We start from the raw sequence: 22,088 nt of genomic DNA on the forward strand, positions 1-22,088 counted from the left end.
ATTTTGGGATTGCGGACAGTGGCAAGGGATTCCCCCCAAAAGTGGCACTGTGGAGTCGGTACAAAAATCATCCGACGACTCAGTTTAAGTTTATGAAACCACCGACTCCAACTCCAAGTGCCCAAAATGGCTCCGACTCCTCTGTCTAATACTTACCAGGGCTGTAGATTTGGTACAAAAATCATCCAACTTGACTCCTCAGTTAATGTAATCACTCCAGTTACCAAAAATTCTTCTGACTCCACAGCTCTGCAAAAAAGGCTTTGCCAATGAGTGTGTGGGGGATAACCCACGATTGCGATTAGGGGTAACCGCAATTGCAGGACATGTAGCATTTTGAGTGCTCGATGCATATAAGTGCTGCAAAGCGTGTTTGTTTTTTTTTTTTTTTTTTTCTTCAGTGCTTTGGGGGGGGGGCAAGCGATTACGATTGAAATAAACCTTTATACTCACCCAGTGTCTTGATTTCCTGCTTCCATCTGTATCCCTGCCCCCTAAAGGAAGAAGTCACATATGCTTCTGATTGGACACATAGAAGCACCTATGGTCTCTTCCTTTAGGGGGTGGCGCTATGTCCAGAAGTCAGACACCTGCTAAGAGAACACGCTAATCGGAAGTGCTGTACAGTTTACTGTACAGCACCTCTAAGCATCGGGTAACTGAGCGCAATCCCACTAGCATTCGCTGCAGATAGTGCTGCAGCGCTTTTACAGCACTGCAGTGGTATGTAGTGGGTTCCAGCCCTGACTTCTCGACTCCACAGCCCTGTAATTAGGTGCCCTGAGAAGTGATTGAGGTGAGAGTGACGGCACAGATGTCAGGTCGTGAGACTTGCCTGTTAGTCTTCCTGATAGCATCTTACATCATTCCTCACAGAGCACAACATGCCGGTACTGGTAACACCTGCATCACAGCCCCCAGCCTTCACGTGTCTACCTGTATGTACACACGCTGCATGTAACCGGATACCTGGAAAGCCTGCCACTAATATGGCCGACCTCACTTGTCAAAGCTGCTTTACTCTCTCCAACTTACAGCTGCTGTGACTCAGCCTGACAGACCGCCAGCCGTCAGCGATCCATAGCATAGCTGCGCTCCAGCAGTTCTGTGTAACCGTCCATCCGCGTCTCATGTGACAGCAGCTTACTCCACTCTAACCAAACTATAGCTTATTGCAGCAGGGATCTTTATATTACTGTAGAATTACTTTATAGTAACCTCCAAGGGACCGGGAAAAGTGGTTTACTATATCGGAAATTGTCATACTCGGTGTTGCAGCCATGCACAAACAAGTCACAAAGGACTGGCAATTCCCTCAATAATCAGGTAGCAAGTTGCACAGGAAGCACAGGTTTCACCTTCTGGTGCTTTTGAGATAATCCATGCTGGCCCAGAGTAGTGTGCAGATTAGCGAGCCAGCTACAAGAGGCTGCCAGCCTGCCAGCGATCGCGGTTCATGGGACTCAGACTGACGCATGATGCATGTATCCGCCCACCTTCCACTATAGCCAGATACAGAATAAACACTAGTCAATAGCCACCATATCGACTAACTGATAAATCCCTCTGGAGCTGCCGCCACTTGCCTCGCCCCCCCCAATTCAGGCTCCCCAGGCCAGCAGCAATACTATTGCCTGTCTGCTGGCGTGAGTTCCTGAGTCCGTGCTCTCACTTCCGGCGTCCTCCCTGTCCTCTTCACTTCATGTCCCATGGCAAACCAATGGCAGCCTCCATCCCCCTCTCATTACAGTTGTCCTTTTAAAGGATGTCTGAAGTGAGAGGAATATTTAGTCTGGCATAGTTGATTTAAACATAGACCATACTTATTACTTGGCTGTCCTACTGATCCTCTGCCTCTAATACTTCTAAGTCATAGACTCTGAACAAGCATGCAGATCTGAGGTTTCTGACTGTAGTTTAGCTGCATGCTTGTTTCAGGTGTGATCCACATGCTACTGAAGCCAGTAAGATCAGCAGGACACCAGGAAACTAGTATTGTCTAAAAGGAAAGTAATATGGCAGCCTCCGTATCCCTCACTTTGGGTTCCCTTTAAGTGCCCATTCACACTGGGGTGATTAGCAACCGTTTCGCCTGCGTTCGCAAAAGCGCTAATTCAATGAAAACTATTGCCGTGAACTCACTGCCGCGATCACCGCGGATTCACAGCAAACGCGCTACATGCATAAATAAATAAAATCGCAAAAAGTGACTTTTTTCACGTTTATCATGAGAAGCGCTGCGCAAAACACTAGCGTTTTGTAATAGTCTGTGTGAACGGGGCCTAAGAGGACTTATTGGAGGCAGCACCGATGTCTGGTCTGAAGATAGTAGACTGACAGTCGAAAGTACCAGTCTCTGCTTAGCACATCCCTCTATCTAAACAGAATGCTTTGGCTCTTGAAGAGCATCCAAACTAAACACAGGTCTCTTGTTTCCCAAATCTTAGCTTACATCATACGTGACACCTGTACTTTCATCATTCTTTGTTCAGGACAAATCCTGGATTAAATAGGTTTAATGTTTTGTTTTTCCTCGGTTCAGCTTGCTTTTTCTTTTTAAGCCTTTCACCTGACTTAAAACTATGGTAAAGATGTTCCTGCCTCTCCAGGGTTTAATATCCAGGTCTGCCTTCTGTAGACTTGACTGGCCATGCAAAGCCTATATACTGTAGGGGGCAGTTCCCATGTGACATGGTCCTACCTACATAGGGCTATGTCACATGGGTTTGTGGCAGTTCCTAGCTGTGAGTAAACTTCACGGTATTGCAACATCTAGCAGCTTATTGACATTTAGGCGCTGTGACTTGTTCTGCTGACCGGACACTCATCAGTTTCCCACCAATTTGGTACAGACTAACTAGCAAGCTCATGGCAAACCAGAACTCATTGGAATGTGTAAGGGGCTACAATGGTCCAAAATGCCCCCTTACTAAAATGCATGAAAAAAAAGTTTGCTTTCTTAGAACAGAAAGTATTTGCAATAAGTTCAGGTTGGAGTGATCTCCAAAATGTCTCCCAGTACATCACTGCTGAATATATGCAAATTAATCCATGCCATGCACTGATGAGGATCAGCCAATCCGAAACAGTCTGTATGCATGTTGGATTATTATGGCTCTGTACTAATTACAATCTGACACATCATTGCATTCATGCGAACCTGGAGGTGTGTTTAGCTTCTAAGGATGACAATGGTTACAGAGAACCTGTAATAAAAAAAAAAGTTCCCCCGGGGGGTAATCACCTCGGGAGGGGGAAGCCTCATTGGGTCCCTGTCCAGCACTGGCTCCCCCGAAGTGTCCTGGAATCCTCCCTCGACAAGCCTGATAAGCGCTGATTTAACTTTCCTGGCTCCAGTGGGTGGCGCTGTTGCGGCTCTCTGCACGGAGATAGACAAAAATAGGCAATCTCCGTCGGGTCCGCTCAACTGCGCAGGCATAGGAGACTTGCGCCTGCGCAGTAGAGCGGCCTGACAGCGATCGGCTATTTCCGCCTATCTCCGAGACGGAGAGCCAATCATGCGCCTGTGCTGGAGCCAGGAAGGTAAATATTTACATCCCCGCCGTTCCTGGAACTTTTTCGCCGCCGTGGGACCAATGAGGACTGGGGCAGCCTCAATAGGATCCGGTTTTTTACTTTTCAGTTCAGGTGTGCTTTGAGTTAACGTGAAGAGTAATAATGTGGATAAGCGGTTTTATCTTGGCAAAAAGCTAAAGACAATAATTGTAAGTGGAGTGGAAACGCCCATTGTACCTGTATATGAAAGTTTATATTTAAACCCATGAATAATATATGGAGACACCCACTGGCACTAGTGAGACAATGGTCCCCATACAGAGCAGTGTTTTATCGACATCTGTGACTCACACAGGTATGCTGTGTGGTTTGGTAACTGTGTCCTTATGAACACTGTGAGGCTAATGTCTAAAGTATAAAACAATTAGTCTGTTCTATCTAAGTTTAACTTCTTAAAACAAAAGGTATTCGTGATTGCAATTCAGATTGCAGTGAGCAAATGATGTATCCCACAATGCATCACCGCTGAATATGAACATCCTCTTTTGTTATCCCTGTAAGCTAGTACAGTCCTGGCCAAAAGTTTTGAGACTGTCAAAAATATTAGTTTTCACAAAGTTTGCTGGTAAACTGCTTTTAGGTCTTTGTTTCAGTTGTTTATGTGATGTACTGAAATATAATTATAAGCACTTCATACGTTTCAAAGGCTTTTATTGACAATTGCATGAGATTTATCCAGAGTCAGTATTTGCTGTGTTGACCCTTCTTTTTCAGGACCTCTGCAATTCGACTGGGCATGCTCTCAATCAACTTCTGGGCCAAATCCTGACTGATAGCAACCCATTCTTTCATAATCGCTACTTTTGAGTTTCTCAGAATAAGTTGGATTTGGTTTGTCCACCCGCCTCTTGAGGAATGACTACAAGTACTCAATGGGATTAAGATCTGGGGAGTTTCCAGGCCATGGACCCAAAATGTCAATGTTTTGGTCCCCGAGCAACTTGGTTATCACTTTTGCCTTATGACATGGTGCTGCATCGTGCTGGAAGATGCATTGTTCTTCACCAACTGTTGTTAGATTGTTGGAGGAAGTTGCTGTTGGAGGGTGTTTTGGTACCATTCTTTATTCATGGCTGTGTTTTTTGGCAAAATTGTGAGTGAGCCCACTCCCTTGAATGAGAAGCAACCCCACACATGAATGGTGGCAGGTGTGAGCGCATCTGCACGCACAGTGAGGCGAAGACTTTTGGAAGATGGCCTTGTGTCAAGAAGGGCAGCAAAGAAGCCATTCTCTCCCAAAAAACACCACGGACAGATTGATCTTCTGAAGAAAATATGGTGAATGGACTGCTGAGGACTGGGGCAAAGTCATATTCTCCGATGAAGCCCCTTTCCGATTGTTTGGGGCATCTGGAAAAAGGCTTGTCAGGTGAAGAAAAGGGGAGCGCTACCATCAGTCCTGTGTCATGCCAACAGTAAAGCATCCTGAGACCATTCATGTGTGGGGTTGCTTCTCATCCAAGGGTGTGAGCTCACTCACAATTTTGCCAAAAAACACAGCCATGAATACAGAATGGTACCAAAACACCCTCCAACAGCAACTTCTTCACCAAACTGTTGGAAGAACATTGCATTTTCCAGCATGATGGAGCACCATGTCATAAGGCAAAAGTGATAACAGTGCCTCGGGGACCAAAACGTTGAAATTTTGGGTCCATGGCCTGGAAACTCCCCAGATCTTAATCCCATTGAGAACTTGTGGTCATTCCTCAAGAGGCGGGTGGACAAACCAAAACCAACTAATTTTGAGAAACTCAAAAAAGTGATTATGAAAGAATGGGTTGCTAACAGTCAGGATTTGGCCCAGAAGTTGATTGAGAGCATGCCCAGTCGAATTGCAGAGGTCCTGAAAAAGAAGGGCCAACACAGCAAATACTGACTCTTTGGACAAATCTCCTGTAATTGTCAATAAAGGCCTTTGAAACGTATGAAGTGTTTATAATTATATTTCAGTACATCACATAAACAACTGAAACAAAGATCTAAAAGCCGTTTAGAAGCAAACTTTGTGAAAACGAATGTTTTTGATAGTCTCAAAACTTTTGGCCAGGACTGTACATTTAACAAGCTCACACATCATTGCATTCCAGTGGTTCTGGAGGTGTGGCTAGCTTACAGGGACAGCAAAGGTTGATTTGCATATTCAGCAGTGATGCATTGTGGGAGACATCATTTGCTCACACTTAGAGGAACTTCAGTCAAAACAAATATACTGTCATTAAGTTACATTAGTTATGTTAATTAAGATGGGTAATATAATCTCTTACCCATCCTGTTTTTTGAAAGAACAGGCAAATGTTTGTAATGTAGTAGGGGCAGCCATCTTTTTGGTTGAAAGGAGGTGACAGGGAGCATGAGACACAGTTCCAAATGTCCTGTGTCCTGATCACCCCTCCCAGTTGCTAGGCAACAAGAACATCATCAGAAATCCCATCATGCTTTGCACAGCATCAGGGGAAAAATGCCCAGACAGTTTTCTTTGGGATGGAGCTTAGCTTCTGTGCATCCAAAAGTGAGGATTGTGTAATAAAAACAAAGTTCAGATGCTGTGAAACTGTTAAACACCAAGCGTTGTCAGTGCTGCTGAGTAGATTTTTAGTCTGGAGGTTCACTTTAACCTGAATTATAGCAAATACCTTCTGTTTTAAGTAGGCAAACTTTTGTTTCGTGTAATTTTTGTAAGAGGGCTTTTTGTGTAGCCCTTACACACTCCTAGGAGTTCTGGTTCCCCATGTGCTTGCTGGGTAATCTGTAACTCTGTCCTATATATACAAGCATGCAGTATAGCAGCAGTTGGGATGTGTTGAGGTAATGTGGGGGTTTTGCATGAACCATAAACCACAGGAGATGCGGTCTGCTTACAATAATGGAGCATTGAGGAGGAGGTGAAGCTACCTCCGTGTTGGCAGACATACGGGTACCAGGTTAAGCAGGCTTGTCGTAGAATAAGCCATTGTTCCCCCAGGGGTTGGCTGCGGGCACATCACTGCCTTGTAAAGAAAATGGTTTGGCAGTCAAGTAATGTAAAAACACTGATATTTGCTAAATGTCTTTGGCACACTTGAAGCAGAACAGCAAGTTAAAACTTTCCATAATTTAACTGTCTCAAAAGCCCTGCGTGTATTTGGGGAGGAGGGTGGTAAGGAAGGTAGGGCCCTTCCATGATGCAAGGTATTTAAATAAGGGCTGGGACCCACTGCTATTTTGCCATTTGTTCATTTCATAAGCAATGTTTCATAGCCATTTAGAAGGAATGCACTACTACATACAGGGTTTGTGATTTTAATACAAATCTCAAGCTCTCTAGTATAGAGGAATGAATCACCCTCAAAGTTGTGCTGTCCTACCGCTTTGCCAATACGCCAGCAAGCAGCAAGGGCTGCTATTGGGTGATTTACAAATTATTAGAATGGCATGCCCAGTGATGACAGTGGTAATGAGGCAGCCTGGCCAGGGTATGCCTCTCCTGTGTTTTTAGTCCACATTCTGCAATGGGGAAGCACTTTTTTTGCAAAGAAAACTGGCAGACCCCTTATCCACCTTGCATGTAACTTATTTGCCCATTTTGGTGGCTACAATATTTGCTATAAAACCGAAGCAGGACATCTGGGTGAGTGTTAACAGAGTGACAGGATAGTTTGCACAGCCTGCATCACTGCAGCATCAAAAACTAAGGTTTGGGTTAGGCTTTGAGGAAGGTTAGTATTTTTGGTCATTTAAGTTTATGCTAAAAGGGTACCTGATGTGACATGACATAAATATGTACCGTGTTTCCTCGAAAATAATACTTGTATTAATTTGTGCCCCTAATGTTGTGCTAGCGGTGCCCATTTTAGGTAGATTGCGATCTACCGGTAGATCACAAAGTACTTCATGATAGATCCCAACCCCACTACAATTTCCATTCTGTATATACAAATGTGCTCCTTAAAGAGACACTGAAGCGAAAAAAAAAAATGATGATATTATGATTTGTATGTGTAGTACAGCTAAGAAAAAAAACATTAAGATCAGATACACCAGTCTAATTGTTTCCAGTACAGGAAGAGTTGAGAAACTCCAGTTGTTATCTCTATGCAAAAAAGCTATAAGCTCTCCGACTAACTTAGTCGTGGAGAGGGCTGTTATCTGACTTTTATTATCTCAACTGTAATTGAACTGTTTACTTTTTCTCTGCTAGAGGAGAGGCCATTACTTCTCAGACTGCTCTGAAAGACTCATTTTGAATGCTGAGTGTTGTGTAATCTGCACATATTATAGAATAATGCAATGTTAGAAAAACACTATATACCTGAAAATAAAAATATGAGAATATTTTCTTTGCTGCTAATCTTCTAGTAATTATTCATAGTACACAACCAATTCATTATATCATATGTTTTTTTTTCGCTTCAGTGTCTCTTTAAATTGTACATAGGTAGATAATTTTGACTTGCTAATTTTTTAAAGTAGCTACAAGCCAAAAAAGTGTGGGCACCTCTGTGCTAGGGCTTATTTTCAAAGGATGTCTTATTTCTATGGACACACAAGTTCCTGTGCTGTATGTCCTCCTGCCTTCCCCACTGTACCACCTCTCTCTGCTGGATCCATCTCGTGTGCCCCTGTGTCCCCCTTGAACCTTTAGTGTCCCCCTCTGTACCTGTGTCCTCCATTATCCCTTAAACTCCTGTCGCCCTCCCATGCAATCATATGTCCTCCTGCATCCTCCTCTTATCCCTAGCTCCATGTTGCGATTTTCCCTGTGTCCTGCGATGTCCCCCTAATCCTCCGCTCAAGTAGAAACACAAGTTGCCATAAGTTTTCCCCTTATTGCAGCTAGGGCTTACTTTCTGGGTAGGGCTTATATTATGAGCATGCTCAAAATTCCTGCAAGGGCTTACTTTTAGAGGATGTCTTAATGTCAGGGAAAGAGGGTATGTACAGTCCCAATCCTTCCTAGAACTGGACACCTTCTACTCCAAATCATACTGTAAGGCCACATACACACATCAGACCATAGTCTTTGGAAAATGAAAGATCACAGACCAATTTTACCCCCTTCCATGTAGTATGAGAGCCATACCTACAGTCTTTTCTATGGAGCTGAACTCCCCATCAGTTAGAAATCTTTGCAAGATGCTGCACACACAAAGATGCTGTAGACAGTCAAAAGATCAGTATCTGCAAAAGATCTGTTCCTGCCAAAGATCCGTTCCTGCAAATTGCATTCATAGTCTGAGATCTGCAGATCCTCATACACACTTTGTTTTACTGACATTCATCTGCAGATCAGACAATCATCTGCAGATCTGAAAATCCATCCTGGTGGATCTGATCTGCAGATGAATGTCTGTTAAAGGGGAACTTCGGCCTAAACAAACATACTGTCATCAAGTTACATTAGTTATGTTAATTAGAATAGATAGGTAATATAATCTCTTACCCATCCTGTTTTAAAAGAACAAGCAAATGTTTGTGATTCATGGGGGCTGCCATCTTTGTCATGGGGGCAGCCATCTTTTTGGTTGAAAGGAGGTGACAAGGAGCAGGAGACACAGTTCCAACTGTCCTGTGTCCTAATTGCACCAAAACAGCAGAAAGAGAACAACAAAATCAGAAATCCCATCATGCTTTGCACAGCATCAGGGGAAAAAAGCCCGGGCAGTTTTCTTCTGTGCAGCTAAAAATGAGGTTTGTATAAGAGAAACAAAGTTCTGATGCTGTGAAACTGTTAAAGAAACACAAAGCCTTTTCAGTGCTGCTGAGTCGATTTTTAGTCCGGATGTTCACTTTAAACAAGGTGTGTATGATGATCTGCAGATCCCATAAACTATGAATGCATTTTCCAGGAACGGATCTTTTGCAGATACTGATCTGTTGCATGTGTACAGCATTTTTGTGTGCAGCATCTTGCAAAGATTTCTGTCTGATGTGGAGTTCAGCTCCATAGAATAGACTGTGTAGGTATGGCTCTCATACTACATGGAAGGGGGTAAAATTGGACTGTGATCTTTCATTTTCCAAAGACTATGGTCTGATGTGTGTATGAGCCTTTAGGGTTGAGAATTCAGGGCTTTAATTGACTTTCTCTGCTGTCCACCTTGAGGCCAGACTGTTGCATAACTCAAATTATAGGCCATGAAACTTTTGCACGGCAGGAGAAACAACCCAAAAGTCTGTCACCATACTAGAGCACCTTTTTTTTGTTTTTGTTTCTGGGGAGGGGGGTGTTTCTGGAGGAAGGCTGTCAGATTTGAGTGGAGAGAGCAATGCACTTGGCCAAGTAGGTCTCCAGGCAGATCTTTTGCTGAGGCACATTGGAGTGTGTGTGTGTGGGGGGGGGGGGGGGTTGCGTTTAGGGAGCGTGATAAATCGCTAGTGATTTCCCTAATTGCTCTGCCAATTTAAATGGATGGTGCAAATTCCTCTGAAGCATTTGCGATTAGCAAAATCGCAAACGCAGGACATGCAGCATTTTGTTAGCGTTTTTTGCGCTTCAATGCAAAGTATATAATCGCTGGCGTAATCTCTCATCAAAACCTGCATGGAGTGATTTTGCTAGCGTTTTGAAGTTACTGCACACTGTAACAAAATTAAAATTAATGGAAAGGACCAATCAGACTTTAAAACGCTAATCGATACACAAATTGATACTTTTTAAAATCGCTCCTGTAAACGCTCAGGAAATCGCGTACAAACTGCTCATTTAACACGCTAGCGATTGCGATTAGTGATAGTGTTTTGTAGTGGGTTCTAGGCCTAAAAGTGCATGTTCCCCTGTAAGAGCACTCCATGCTGTACGTTAACCCGAACGCACCACACCGCAATCTGTGATAGCTCCGTAGAAATATTGCATCATGTTGCAAACTTAAGGCAAACATACAAACTCCATGCAGATGTTCTAGAAGGCATTGAGAATGGGATCGTAAAGCTTTACAGGCAGGTTGCTAACTAGCTGTCCACTGTGCTCCGAGTGATTTGCCTTTGCTCTTAGGGCCGGTTCACATTACAAAACGCGGACGGCCACGCATGCGGAACGCAACACATGCGAACGCGGCTGGAAACGCGTGCAGTGTGAACGGGGCCTTACTACCTTGAAGCACCTAAAGTTATATCTTCAGATTTGCTTTGTCTCCTTCTCCAACCTTAAAACCAGACAAATTGGGCCAAATAATAAACAGCAATAATTGTATAGCCATGGAAATATCTAATGTAATCACAAGCTATAGGAGAAAGTATCCATGGCAAAAAATATAACCCAAAACAATATAACTTATTGTCCAAGCAAATAACACATTTATTAGGGACTTACCCCAAGAAGCATTAAAAACAATTAAAAAGCAAGCGGTACCACACAGATCACCAAAAATCAATAATGTATCTTACATCAATATTATAGTATTAAAGAGACACTGAAGCGAAAAAAAAATATGATCTAATGAATTGGTTGTGTACTATGAATAATTACTAGAAGATTAGCAGCAAAGAAAATATTCTCATTTTTATTTTCAGGTATATAGTGTTTTCTAACATTGCATCATTCTCTAATATGTGCAGATTACACAACACTCTGCATTCAAAATGATTCTTTCAGAGCAATCTGTGAACTAATGACATCTCCTCTAGCAGATAAAAAGAAAACTGTTCACTTACAGTTGAGATAATAAGTCAGAAGACAGCCCTCTCCACCACTTTGAAAGTCGTAGAGATTAATGGCTTTTTTGCATAGAGATAACTGGAGTTTCTTAACTCTTCCTGTACTGGAAACCATTACACTGATGTATCTGATCTTAATGTTTTATTTCTTAGCTGTGCTACACATACAAATCATATCATCATTTTTTTTTTCCGCTTCAGTGTCTCTTTAAAGCACTGAGTGAAAATGAGTATCAACAAAAAGTCAGACCATGACTCCATATATTCCCCCAAGTACACAATAGTTCTGATCCTAATAGCAAGTAGTAGAGGCACGGAGACAGCTGCCGTGGTGGAAAGCAGAAAGTAAGAAGTAGTATAGGTTCCTTACCCACTCAAAGTGCATGAATGATCCGCCGATTACCCACTCTCCTTTCTGAAGCGTGGGTAGTCGGCGGATAATGATTCTTAGGATAAGTCCCTAATGAATTTTATTTGCTTGGGCAATAAGTTATATTGTTTTGGATTATATTTTTGCCATGGATACTTTCTCCTATAGCTTATTTCATTCTCCAACCTTGTCACTGTATAGAAAACTGAATAAAACAGCCTGGTTAGTATTTTATCTGATCTGGACAACATCAGCCTGCCACATATTTCTCGCTTCATACATTATAGGTATATTGCTGGGATGTATACGCTATCCTGCCTGCAGAGATGTATCCTATTCTCTCATTCCATATTTGAGCATTTTCCCTGTAGTAGGTCTTCTGAATCTAATAATTGTTAACCTCCGCGTCCTGCTAATGTCAGCATGCTGCGTATTGCGGTAAGTGCTTTAGAGGCCATAAAATCCAGAAAACCATCTGAGGTTGTGCATCTCTTAACATCTCATCAGAAGCAAAGGATGGTGGTAAATTTTCAGGACTGTGAAAAAGCCTTTCTGTACATAGAATAATAAAGAAGGTGGAGCCTGCCAGTACACGCCACTTAATCCATTTAAACCTCCCCCCAACATGGTCTGACTTGTAGAATGTTGTTAAATCCAGTCTTCAGTCTAAACGCTTTAAATGCTCGCATTGTGTCTTTATAAATGTTGCCAGACCTAGTCATGGGCTCAGGTTACACGCCGACCTAGTCCTGACAGCCCCACCTCCATGATGCAGCATGTGGAGACTGAAGTGATTTCTCTGCAGCCAGTGCACCTCTGTAGAACAGTCTCTGGTGTCCAGGCTGAGAACTTGCTTACTAAAGGTTGCGGAAACTACTTTCATGGAAACTGCAGCATGTGTGGAAGTATTGCTCTTTTTAGATCGGTTATTGCAGTTCTCCAGTATGGTTTTGTTTTGTTTTTTTTCCCCTTGCTTATAAACCAGGCATTTAACCACTTTCCCCGCTAAGCGTTTTTTCCCCTTCTGTACCAGAGCAATTTTCACCTTTAACCACTTTCGGACCAGCGGTCTCCGGGCACCTAAGGACCAGAGACTGCTGGTCCAATCCCGATGGATTCCCGACGAATCGCCGCACCTTACCGCCGTCATCGCCGCTCGCCGGGACCCCCAGGATACAGACTCTTCCAGCTCTATGACGAAAGAGTTATGTGAGCAGGTCAGGAGCCGCTCTCATTGGCTCCTGACCCTGTTTTCCCATGTAAGCCAATGGGAGCTGCTTACATGAAAGACAGGGCCAGGAGCCAATGAGAGCGGCTCTTGCCCGGCTCACAGTGCTCTGCCGTCATAGAGGCGGCAGAGCATGCGAATTTCGGCGGGTTGAACGCGATGGGAATGGCGGGGGCGTGCGGTCAATGGGACGTAGAAGATACGTCCGGTCAGGACCGCAGCGCCCCCTGCCCACCGTAGATTTGTACTGCGTCGGGCCGGAATCGGTTAAGCGCTCCTCCCATTCATTCGCCAATAACTTTATTACTGCTTCTCACAACAAAATGATCTGTATCTTGTTTTTTTTTACCACCAATTAGGCTTTCTTTGAGTGGTCCAATTTGCTTAGAAGGTTATTATTCTAAATGCATTTTAATAGGAAAAATAATTAAAATGTAAAAAATGTAATTTTCTCAGTTTTCGGCCATTATAGTTCTAAAATGATACATGCTGCTAGAATTAAAACATGCACGTTTTTATTTTCCCATTTGTCCTGGTTATTAAAACGTGCTCTTGCTCTCCTGATTGTCTGGGATGAAACTTTTAGAAAATGTTTCTTTCGAATCAGTGTGCGATGTAATGAGTTGGAGTTCCCCTTTAACTTGTAGCATGCTTCCGCTCATAGCAGGCATTCTGTGGTGTGAGCTTAGCACTACAGCCATAGCAGGAATGTTATGCAGTGAACAGCAGGGATAACAGGTGGCATTACAGTGCTGAGGATATAGCAGGCTGTCAGTCAGGGGGACAGCTGTATTCTCCTGTGGAATGGCTGCCGTGCTACGTGTGGAATGGGATGATCTGTCTTCAGCACTGCCTGGCTGTGTCAGAGATATGGGGTTCTGGAATGATGCCCTCTAATAGGAAACGCATCTACCGTGCTGCTGGTTCCCTTGGCAAGGCTTGCTGGGCCTTGCCAACACCGTTTCGGATCTGGCCCTTAAGGACTGGAATTTGACATCTTGTGCACTAGTTTAAAGATAAACCGTGACCAAGGATTGAACTTCATCCCAATCAGTAGCTGATACCCCCTTTCCCATGAGAAATCTATTCCTTTTCTCAAACGGATCATCAGAAGGGGTCTGTATGGCTAATCTTGTAGTGAAACCCCTCCCACAAATGTCAGCGCCTCACAGCACTGAGGTACTGACATCGCACTGTGGGAGCCTTGTTGCATTGTGGGAAATAACAGCTATTTCCACCTGCCAAAGAAGCAAGCAGCAGCTACTTTTAGTGACATCATTTGCCAGCAGTAAAAATGTCACCATGTGATAAATGTCAGAATGTAAATCAGGGAAAGGAAAGAATTTAATTTACAATGGGAAAACGCTGACTAAATAATTTATACATAATTACTGTATTGTAAAAATGAAGCACTTTTTTATTACATTATTTTCACTGGAGTTCCTCTTTAAAGGATACCACAACTGACATGTGGCATAATGAGATAGACATGGGTATGTACAGTGCCTAGCACACAAATAACTATGCTGTGTTCCTTTTTTTCTTTCTCTGCCTGAAAGAGGTAAATATCAGGTATGCAAGTGGCTGACTCAGTCCTGACTCAGACAGGAAGTGACTACAGTGTGACCTTCACTGATAAGAAATTCCAACTATAAAACACTTTCCTAGAAGAAAATGGCTTCTGAGAGCAAGAAAGAGATAAAAAAGGGGGAAATTCTTATCAGTGAGGGTCACACTGTAGAAAATGGCTTCTGAGAGCAAGAAAGAGATAAAAAAGGGGGAAATTCTTATCAGTGAGGGTCACACTGTAGTCACTTCCTGTCTGAGTCAGGACTGAGTCAGCCACTTACATACCTGATATTTACCTCTTTCAGGCAGAGAAAGAAAAAAAGGAACACAGCATAGTTATTTGTGTGCTAGGCACTGTACATACACATGTCTATCTCATTATGCCACATGTCAGTTGTGGTATCCTTTAAGCCCTGGATACTAAGTTAATCATGCCTTCTGAATGCCATGCAGTGCCAGCTAACCGATCTCCTGAGACCTTTGTTGTAAACTGCATCCCTTGCCTGAACGCAAATGTAGTGTGGGTTGCTAAAAGGGTTAGTAAGCAGTTGTCGTCAGGGCTGTGGAGTCGGGGCAATTTTGGGTGCCTGGAGTTGGAGTCGGGGAAAAATGCTCCGACTCCTAATGAATTTAAACTGCAATTAAAATAGAAAATATGATAAAATATTCTATTTCTCAGATAATAAATATATAAATATCTATATACATACATACATACATACATACATACATACATACATACATACATACATACATACATACATACATACATACATACATACATACATACTATACACACACACTAAATAACATCTATGCTGTAAGTATAAAGCCTGATGTGTAGCCGTGTCACTAATAGAGGTGGTCAATGAGATGGAAATAATTCTGCGTTGATTCTGATTTATGCAAATGTATGCACTCTTTGCTCATAAAATCAAATAATTTGATATGTTGTTAAAATTTGGTTTGGTGACTACGAATTAAATGGTACCTGAGAAGGATGAAAAGAAAAGTTCTATGAGTCCTGGTAATTCAGCCAGTCAGCGCAGTCTGGCCGCATGCCGATTCCACAGCCAGGAGCGTTCTGCACCTGCGCAATAGTGCTGCGCAGGTGTAGTACGCTCCCGGCGGCGGAGTGTGCAGACTGGCTCAAGTATCTGGACTCATAGCAGAAGATCCAGGTGGTGGAGGAGGACAGTGAAGGACTGATTAGCCTGTAGGGGGCTGGAGGAAGCCCCATGTATGTATAAAACTTTAATCTAATTTCATCTGTCTCAGGTTTACTTTGTACTATAGTACTATACTCTACATATGCACTTTCCACAGAGCTGCAGGGAATCCACTGAGAATGTTGTGCACATTGAACACAGAGGTGTTGTCTATCACCCATAAACCTGGTTCAGATTGTGCATGAAGAATGTGTAATAGAGGAAGAATCTCCTTATTCCCCTTCAGAGTACCTGCACATCATTCTTACATGTACCCACACTTACATTGCCTAGGGCCTAATAGAAGTTCTTTGTTCCGGTCTGTACCTTTTTACAAGTACTCTTACCAATGACTAGTTTTAGTCTATGACTAAAGGGAATAAATATGGCAGTCTCCATATCCTTACTTCAGTTGTCTTTTAAAATTCCTAAGCGTTGGCAGTTAAGAGACGAATTTCATGTTGCATACTTTCAATCAACAAGATTGTAATATGCAAATTAGAGGAGTCGGTGGAATCCTAAACTGAGGAGTCGGAGTCGGTGGATTTTTGTACCGACTCCACAGCCCTGGTTGTCGTTGGGATCTCATGTAGGCACCTGCAGGGAGTACTTTTTACACAAAATATTCGTGCTGTGGGTTCTGCATGATGCTGCAGTCACACAGTCACTAATTCACATGCCTCTCAACAACCCTGACTATTATGGGGAAAAAAAGTTTAAGCCAGGCATACACATCCAATTTGGATTGGCCGGTTTTACCACTTAACTGTGGTATGAGAGCTCGCCTTCAGTCTTTTTTCATAGTACGACAGAGACCCCGGTATTCAGCACCGGCGAGCATCGCCTGATGCCGGATACACGTGGTTGCTTGAGCAGCCGGACGGAAAAAAAAAAGCACACATTTTCCCCCAATTACTTACCGAGCCTCCAGCGACATCTAGCAGGCTCCTATCGGCTTTCCAGCTTCCTCAGTGCACAGAAGCCGGTGTCACCTGACCCACCGACTTCCATGCACAGAAGCCGCTAGGTGCTGTAAGAAGTAGGAAAACAGAGGCGCCAGCAGGATAAAAGCGGATAAAAACTTTAAAATTTGCTGGGAGGAAGTGGTGGACTTACCTCCATAAAGCAGACACGAAAGACTGTCTGAATAGTAGCAATCACATTTATTAAATAGTACCCCAAAAAAGTGCAACGCGTTTCGCAGGCCCAGCCCGCTTCATCAGGCAATAAACGTGGGGACAAAACAGAATTTCGGCATTAGCAGGTGTAGCGCCTCAGTGAGGCTGGCGCCTCTGTTTTCCTACTGCTATACCGTGTCCACCCCTGGTGGAGGGGTGATCTACCCCCTTTCGCATCTACAGAGAGCGACTTCTTATCCCTGAGTGAGGACAGGTCTAATCTCCTCACCTGCCTATACAGTGGTTGCCTTTGTGGTAACCCATGTTTGTGAGTATAATTTTCTCACGATAACCTTTATTTCATTTATGCTTAACATACTACACTATATTGGGCTCTTGGTTTCTCTACACTTTATAGGTGCTGTAAGAAGGCTGCTAGACGTCGCTGGAGGCTCTAAGTATTTCGAAAGCCTCTAAACCAGCCCAGAACAAAGTCCCCGTTATCACTCAGGCAAGCTGTTTTTAGTTAAGGCTTCTGGTTGCCTGCGTTCTGGATAACTGGGACAAGCAGAAAGCCGCTAGTGTGCCTGACTATGGTTGCTTATGTCAGTTCGGTGGTCCCATCGATGGACCAAGCAGGCCGAGGAGGGCAGGTGAGGTCTTATTAGAATTCCGGGGCTTCTCCCTCCCTAGGTAAGTGCATACGGAAAGTATTCACAGCACATCACTTTTTCCTCATTTTTGTTAGACGTTTTAAATTATTTTTTTCTCTCAGAATTCTACACACAACAACCCATGGCAATGTGAAAAACGTTTACTTGAGGTTTTGGCAAATTTATTAAAAAAACGAAAACTGAAATCGCATGTACACTAGTAGTTGCAGCCTTTGCCATGAAGCTCAAAATTGAGTTCAGGTTCATCCTGTTTCCCCCTGATCATCCTTGATATGTTTCTGCAGCTTAATTTGAGTCCACCTGTGGTAAATTCGGTTGATTGGACATAGTTTGGAAAGGCACACACCTTTCTGTCTATAAGGTCCCACAGTTGACCGTTTAAATTGAATCACTGCAAGAATTGTGTTTCCTAGTGGAAAAGGGCCTTACTAGGCACACTTGAATTATGTAACTTTTCCCACAGGCTCCTCAAGTTTGGGACATGGCACTCGCAGGATCTCAGGCATTGCTGCAGTGGTGCCCAAAATAGTTTGCTTGTCCTATCTTCTCTAAAGTAAATGTTTTGTCTGGGATTTTGCTGCATCTACCGGTTTAAGTGGCAGCATGCTGCCGTATGTGAATCTTAAGCAATGAGCAGGTTAACAGGAAGTCTAACAGGCAAATGCCGTCAGAAGGTGGACACACTTATGGCCTCTCTACCTTATTAGATTTAGCTTATTGAATGAAGAACCATTATTGCAGTAGCAGTAAATGGCCACATTTATCACACACAGGCCTGTCCTTGACCTTTTAGGGCTCGTTTCCACTATTGCGGTGCAGAATCGACTGGATTCCACCGCTGTTGAAATTGCATGAAATAGCATGCGGACGCGAATTTTTGTGCGTTTTTTGCCAGCGAATTCGCATGCGAATTCGCATAGGTGAGGGTATATACGAATTTAACCATGTCACTGCCTGTTTGAAGTTGCATTGGTACCTATGCGAATTCGCTTGCGAATTCGCATGAAAATTCGCATACTATAGCCGCATGCGAATTTCCTATTAAATACATTAGCGGCGATTCGCATGCATTCCACTCGCAGGCGAATTCGTTGGCTCTTTTGTGCGTTTTTTTTACCGCTGAAAAAAACGCACCTCAACAACGCTACAGTGGAAACAGGCCCATCTACTTGCATTACATGTGCGAATCCGCATGCGTTGGACGCATGCGGATTCGCGATAGTGGAAACAAGCCCTAAAAGAATTGTATTGTTTTGTGTCAGTGTTTCTATTTGTGTGAAGATTGAAGTTGTCATTTATTACTCCTCTGATAATTTTAACAGGACAGAAGGTGTGAAGCCTAGTTTACGGTACATTATAAATCGCCAGCGCTGAGCGCTTTGTGAGCACTGTTTAAAGAGCTTTTTAGAGCGATTTTAGTTACGGCAAGTGCTTTTGTGTGGCGAGTAGCAGGTTTTTTTTTTTTGTTTTTTTTTTTCTGCAGTCAATCAGGAAGTGAACTTTTTTGACCTGGAACTGCATAAAGTGCTCACAAAATATTTTTTTTCAAGCGCTTAACCATTTTCTTATACCTTGCATTGAAGCACAAACGCTCAGGAAATGTTGCAGGAGCCGTGTTTATGATTGGAAAGAAAGCTAATTGCTCATGTGACAACACTCACATGTAAAATCATTGCTCAGGCACTTTTGAAGCGCTTTTTACAATCGCCAGCGCTTTTAAAAAGCTCTGTGCTCATAGTGTGAACAAGCCCTTAAAGGGGCACTATGGCGAAAAACTGTAAAATTTAAAATATATGCAAACAAACAAATAAGAAGTACGTTTCTTCCACAGTAAAATGAGCCATAAATTACTTTTCTCCTATGTTGCTGTCACTTACGGTAGGTAGTAGAAATCTGACAGAAGCCACAGGTTTTGGACTAGTCCATCTCTTCATAAGGGATTCTCAGGGATTGATTTATTTTCAAAAGCACTTAGTGAATGGCAGTTGCTCTGTCCAACTGCCAAAAAACGGTGTAGCGAGCAGGGAAGCTGGCCAGCATCATTGTTTAAATCCTTTTTAGGGAATATTTTTATAAAGAATAAAAGCCTTGCTGAGAACCCCTATGGAGAGATGGACTAGTCCAAAACCTGTCACTTCTGTCAGATTTCTACTACTTACTGTAAGTGACAGCAACATAGGAGAAAAGTAATTTTTGGCTCATTTTACTCTGGAAAAAAAGTACTTTTTATTTGTCTATGTTTGCACATATTTAAAATTTTACAATTTTTCGCCATAGTGCCCCTTTAAAGTGGGCCTGAACTCTTGCACAGGACACAAGGAAAACATAACAGAAATGCACCCTGTAGAGCTTAGCCTGTGTAAGGGCTGGTTCAGACGGACGTTTGGAGGCGTTGCGTTTGCTGGCGTCGCGTTCAGCAGCGTTCGTGTGCGTTTGGATGCGGTCGCGTTTTTTCTTCCCCTAGGGGGACATTAGCCGTCGCGGTTAACCTCCCCTGGAAGCTACATGTAGCTTCCAGGGGCTCCTTGAACGCCAGAGAAAATCGGGACCCAAACGCCGCGTTTGTGTAAACGCGCTTGAAAGCTTGGTACAAACGCTCCCATTCACTTGAATGGGAGCGTTTAACACCAAGCCCTGAACGCTGGCTGTAAACGCTCTGCAAACGTCCGTCTGAACCAGCCCTAATTCCCCCTCGCTTGTGTGTAATCACTAGTTGTAATCTGATCTCCAGCTGTGTCACATGACTGCCTATGGCAGATAAGCCCATTTGAAAGCACATGCTGTAAACAATATGTCTGCTTCCATGAATCGGGAAGTAGAAACTGTGCAGAGTTATTTTAGAAATGAATGCCTTAGAAATGAAGCATATATTTCCCATGTTTCAAGTGTTTCTAAACATTTTTTTAAATGTACATCATGGGGATTTTCAGGGAGTAGAAAGGGTTACCCAATCCATTAGAGGTGACATATACAGACTATTACAGAGAAGGGAGGCCTTTTGGATATGGCGTTTGGGCACGCGTATGCCTGCTGGCCTAAACTCCAGACTGGACATCAGTTTAACGTATAATACTGGAACATAGTCCTCATTGTAGTTGCACTGCAAATAGACTATTTTTGAGGACTGTCTGTTTCTTTAATTCATTAAAGTATGCTATATTTTGCTTGTAGGTATTCGTAGACGAGATATATGCTCTCCTTGTGTATGTATACAGCTTGGCTTTGTTCATATGCTTTGGTTTTAATAGATACAATTTTGTATATTGGCTCTTCCAATTTTTTTTATATTCGTGTGTCTGTTACTTTAAGAATAGTGACCACACCCCCCTTTTTCAGGGACAGTCACTAGACTATTTAAACCTGCTTTTAGTATAATGTTGTAAGCTATGAATAAGGAGCCTTGAGCTCCGATACGCGTCAGCTTTTTTATACTTTTGTGTATTCACTGATGTAATCAATAAAAGGAGACCTTTTTTCACCCAGCTATTGGTGCAGCGGAACCTCTCTTTCTTCTACTGTTGGATTGAGTTTTTGGACTTTCTGCTCCCTTTGGCAATTTATTGGTGGTGAAGCGATTTTCATTTTGCTTCATATTTTAGGATTTGCATCAGCTGTAGCAAAGAAATCTTTTTTGTTTAAAGTGGATCCGAGATAAAATTTTACTCATTGCATAGTTGTTCCTTTCCTATTGTTTATAGGGCATTCCTCAAGCCAAATACTTATGTTTTTTTTTGTTTTAATACTCTAATTCCCTATAAACTAAACAAGCCTCGCCCACAGCTCCTTTTGTGACTTGCCACTCTTATGCTGGGTACACATTCCCGTCGATTCCCGGCCGCTTGATTATTTCCGACATGTCCGACCTAACGATCCATTGAAACGCGAATTGATTTGGCATACTTTTACATGAGAATCGACCTAACAATCATCGAAACGTGATCAGAAATGCTCGGAAATAATCGAGCGGGGCATCGAGTGCGGGAACGCACCGTGTGTACCCAGCATTAGAGCAATGTAGCAAGGGCTTATGGGAGCTCAGTCTGGGCAGGAGGAGGAAGTGTTACTAGCCATAGATTTCAGGGAGGAGGAGAGGGGATTGAGGACTGAGGACTAGAGATGCTATTAGCTTGCCTGTGTAATGTGACAAGCAGAACATGGCTGTTCTCATTGTATCACAGGAAGAAATAATCATATAGGGCTGGTGCACACCAAAACCCGCTAGCAGATCCGCAAAACGCTAGCAGATTTTTAAACGCTTTTTTTTATTTTTATGAGGCGGTTTGCTAGCGTTTTGCGGATTGCTGCTGCGGTTTTCAGTATAGTAGATTTCATATATTGTTACAGTAAAGCTGTTACTGAACAGCTTCTGTAACAAAAACGCCTGCAAAACCGCTCTGAAGTGCCGTTTTTCAGAGCGGTTTGCGTTTTTCCTATACTTAACATTGAGGCAGAAACGCATCCGCAATCCAAAAAATGCCTCACCCAGGCATTTTTCGTTTCTGCAAAACGCCTGCCGCTCTGGTGTGCACCACCCCATTGAGATACATTGACCAAGCAGATCCGCAGCCGCAAGCGGATCTGAAAACGCCCAAAAAGCCGCTCGGTGTGCACCAGCCCATACAGTTGAAGCTGTTTGCAGCTAGATTTGCTGTGTAAACCATCTACATTTTAGATAAGCTATATAGACAAGTTACTTGTTGTTATAGTTAG

General features: G+C 43.0%; 1 protein-coding gene across 3 annotated transcripts in view; it reads left to right on the plus strand.

Annotated features, from left to right (window-relative positions):
- Positions 1 to 22,088, plus strand: part of LOC137562818 (volume-regulated anion channel subunit LRRC8E-like) — a 67,389-nt gene that overhangs the window by 9,222 nt on the left and 36,079 nt on the right. Inside the window, exon 2 of one of the 3 annotated variants that reach the window (XM_068274538.1) lies at positions 17,123 to 17,397. The exons of the other annotated variants lie outside the window; for them this stretch is intronic. The gene's annotated coding sequence lies outside the window, so the exon portion shown is untranslated. The remainder of the gene's footprint in view (positions 1 to 17,122; positions 17,398 to 22,088) is intronic. 3 annotated transcript variants of the gene reach the window in all.

The sequence above is a fragment of the Hyperolius riggenbachi genome, chromosome 3 (assembly GCF_040937935.1).
Source record: "Hyperolius riggenbachi isolate aHypRig1 chromosome 3, aHypRig1.pri, whole genome shotgun sequence".
NCBI classification, from domain to species: domain Eukaryota; kingdom Metazoa; phylum Chordata; class Amphibia; order Anura; family Hyperoliidae; genus Hyperolius; species Hyperolius riggenbachi.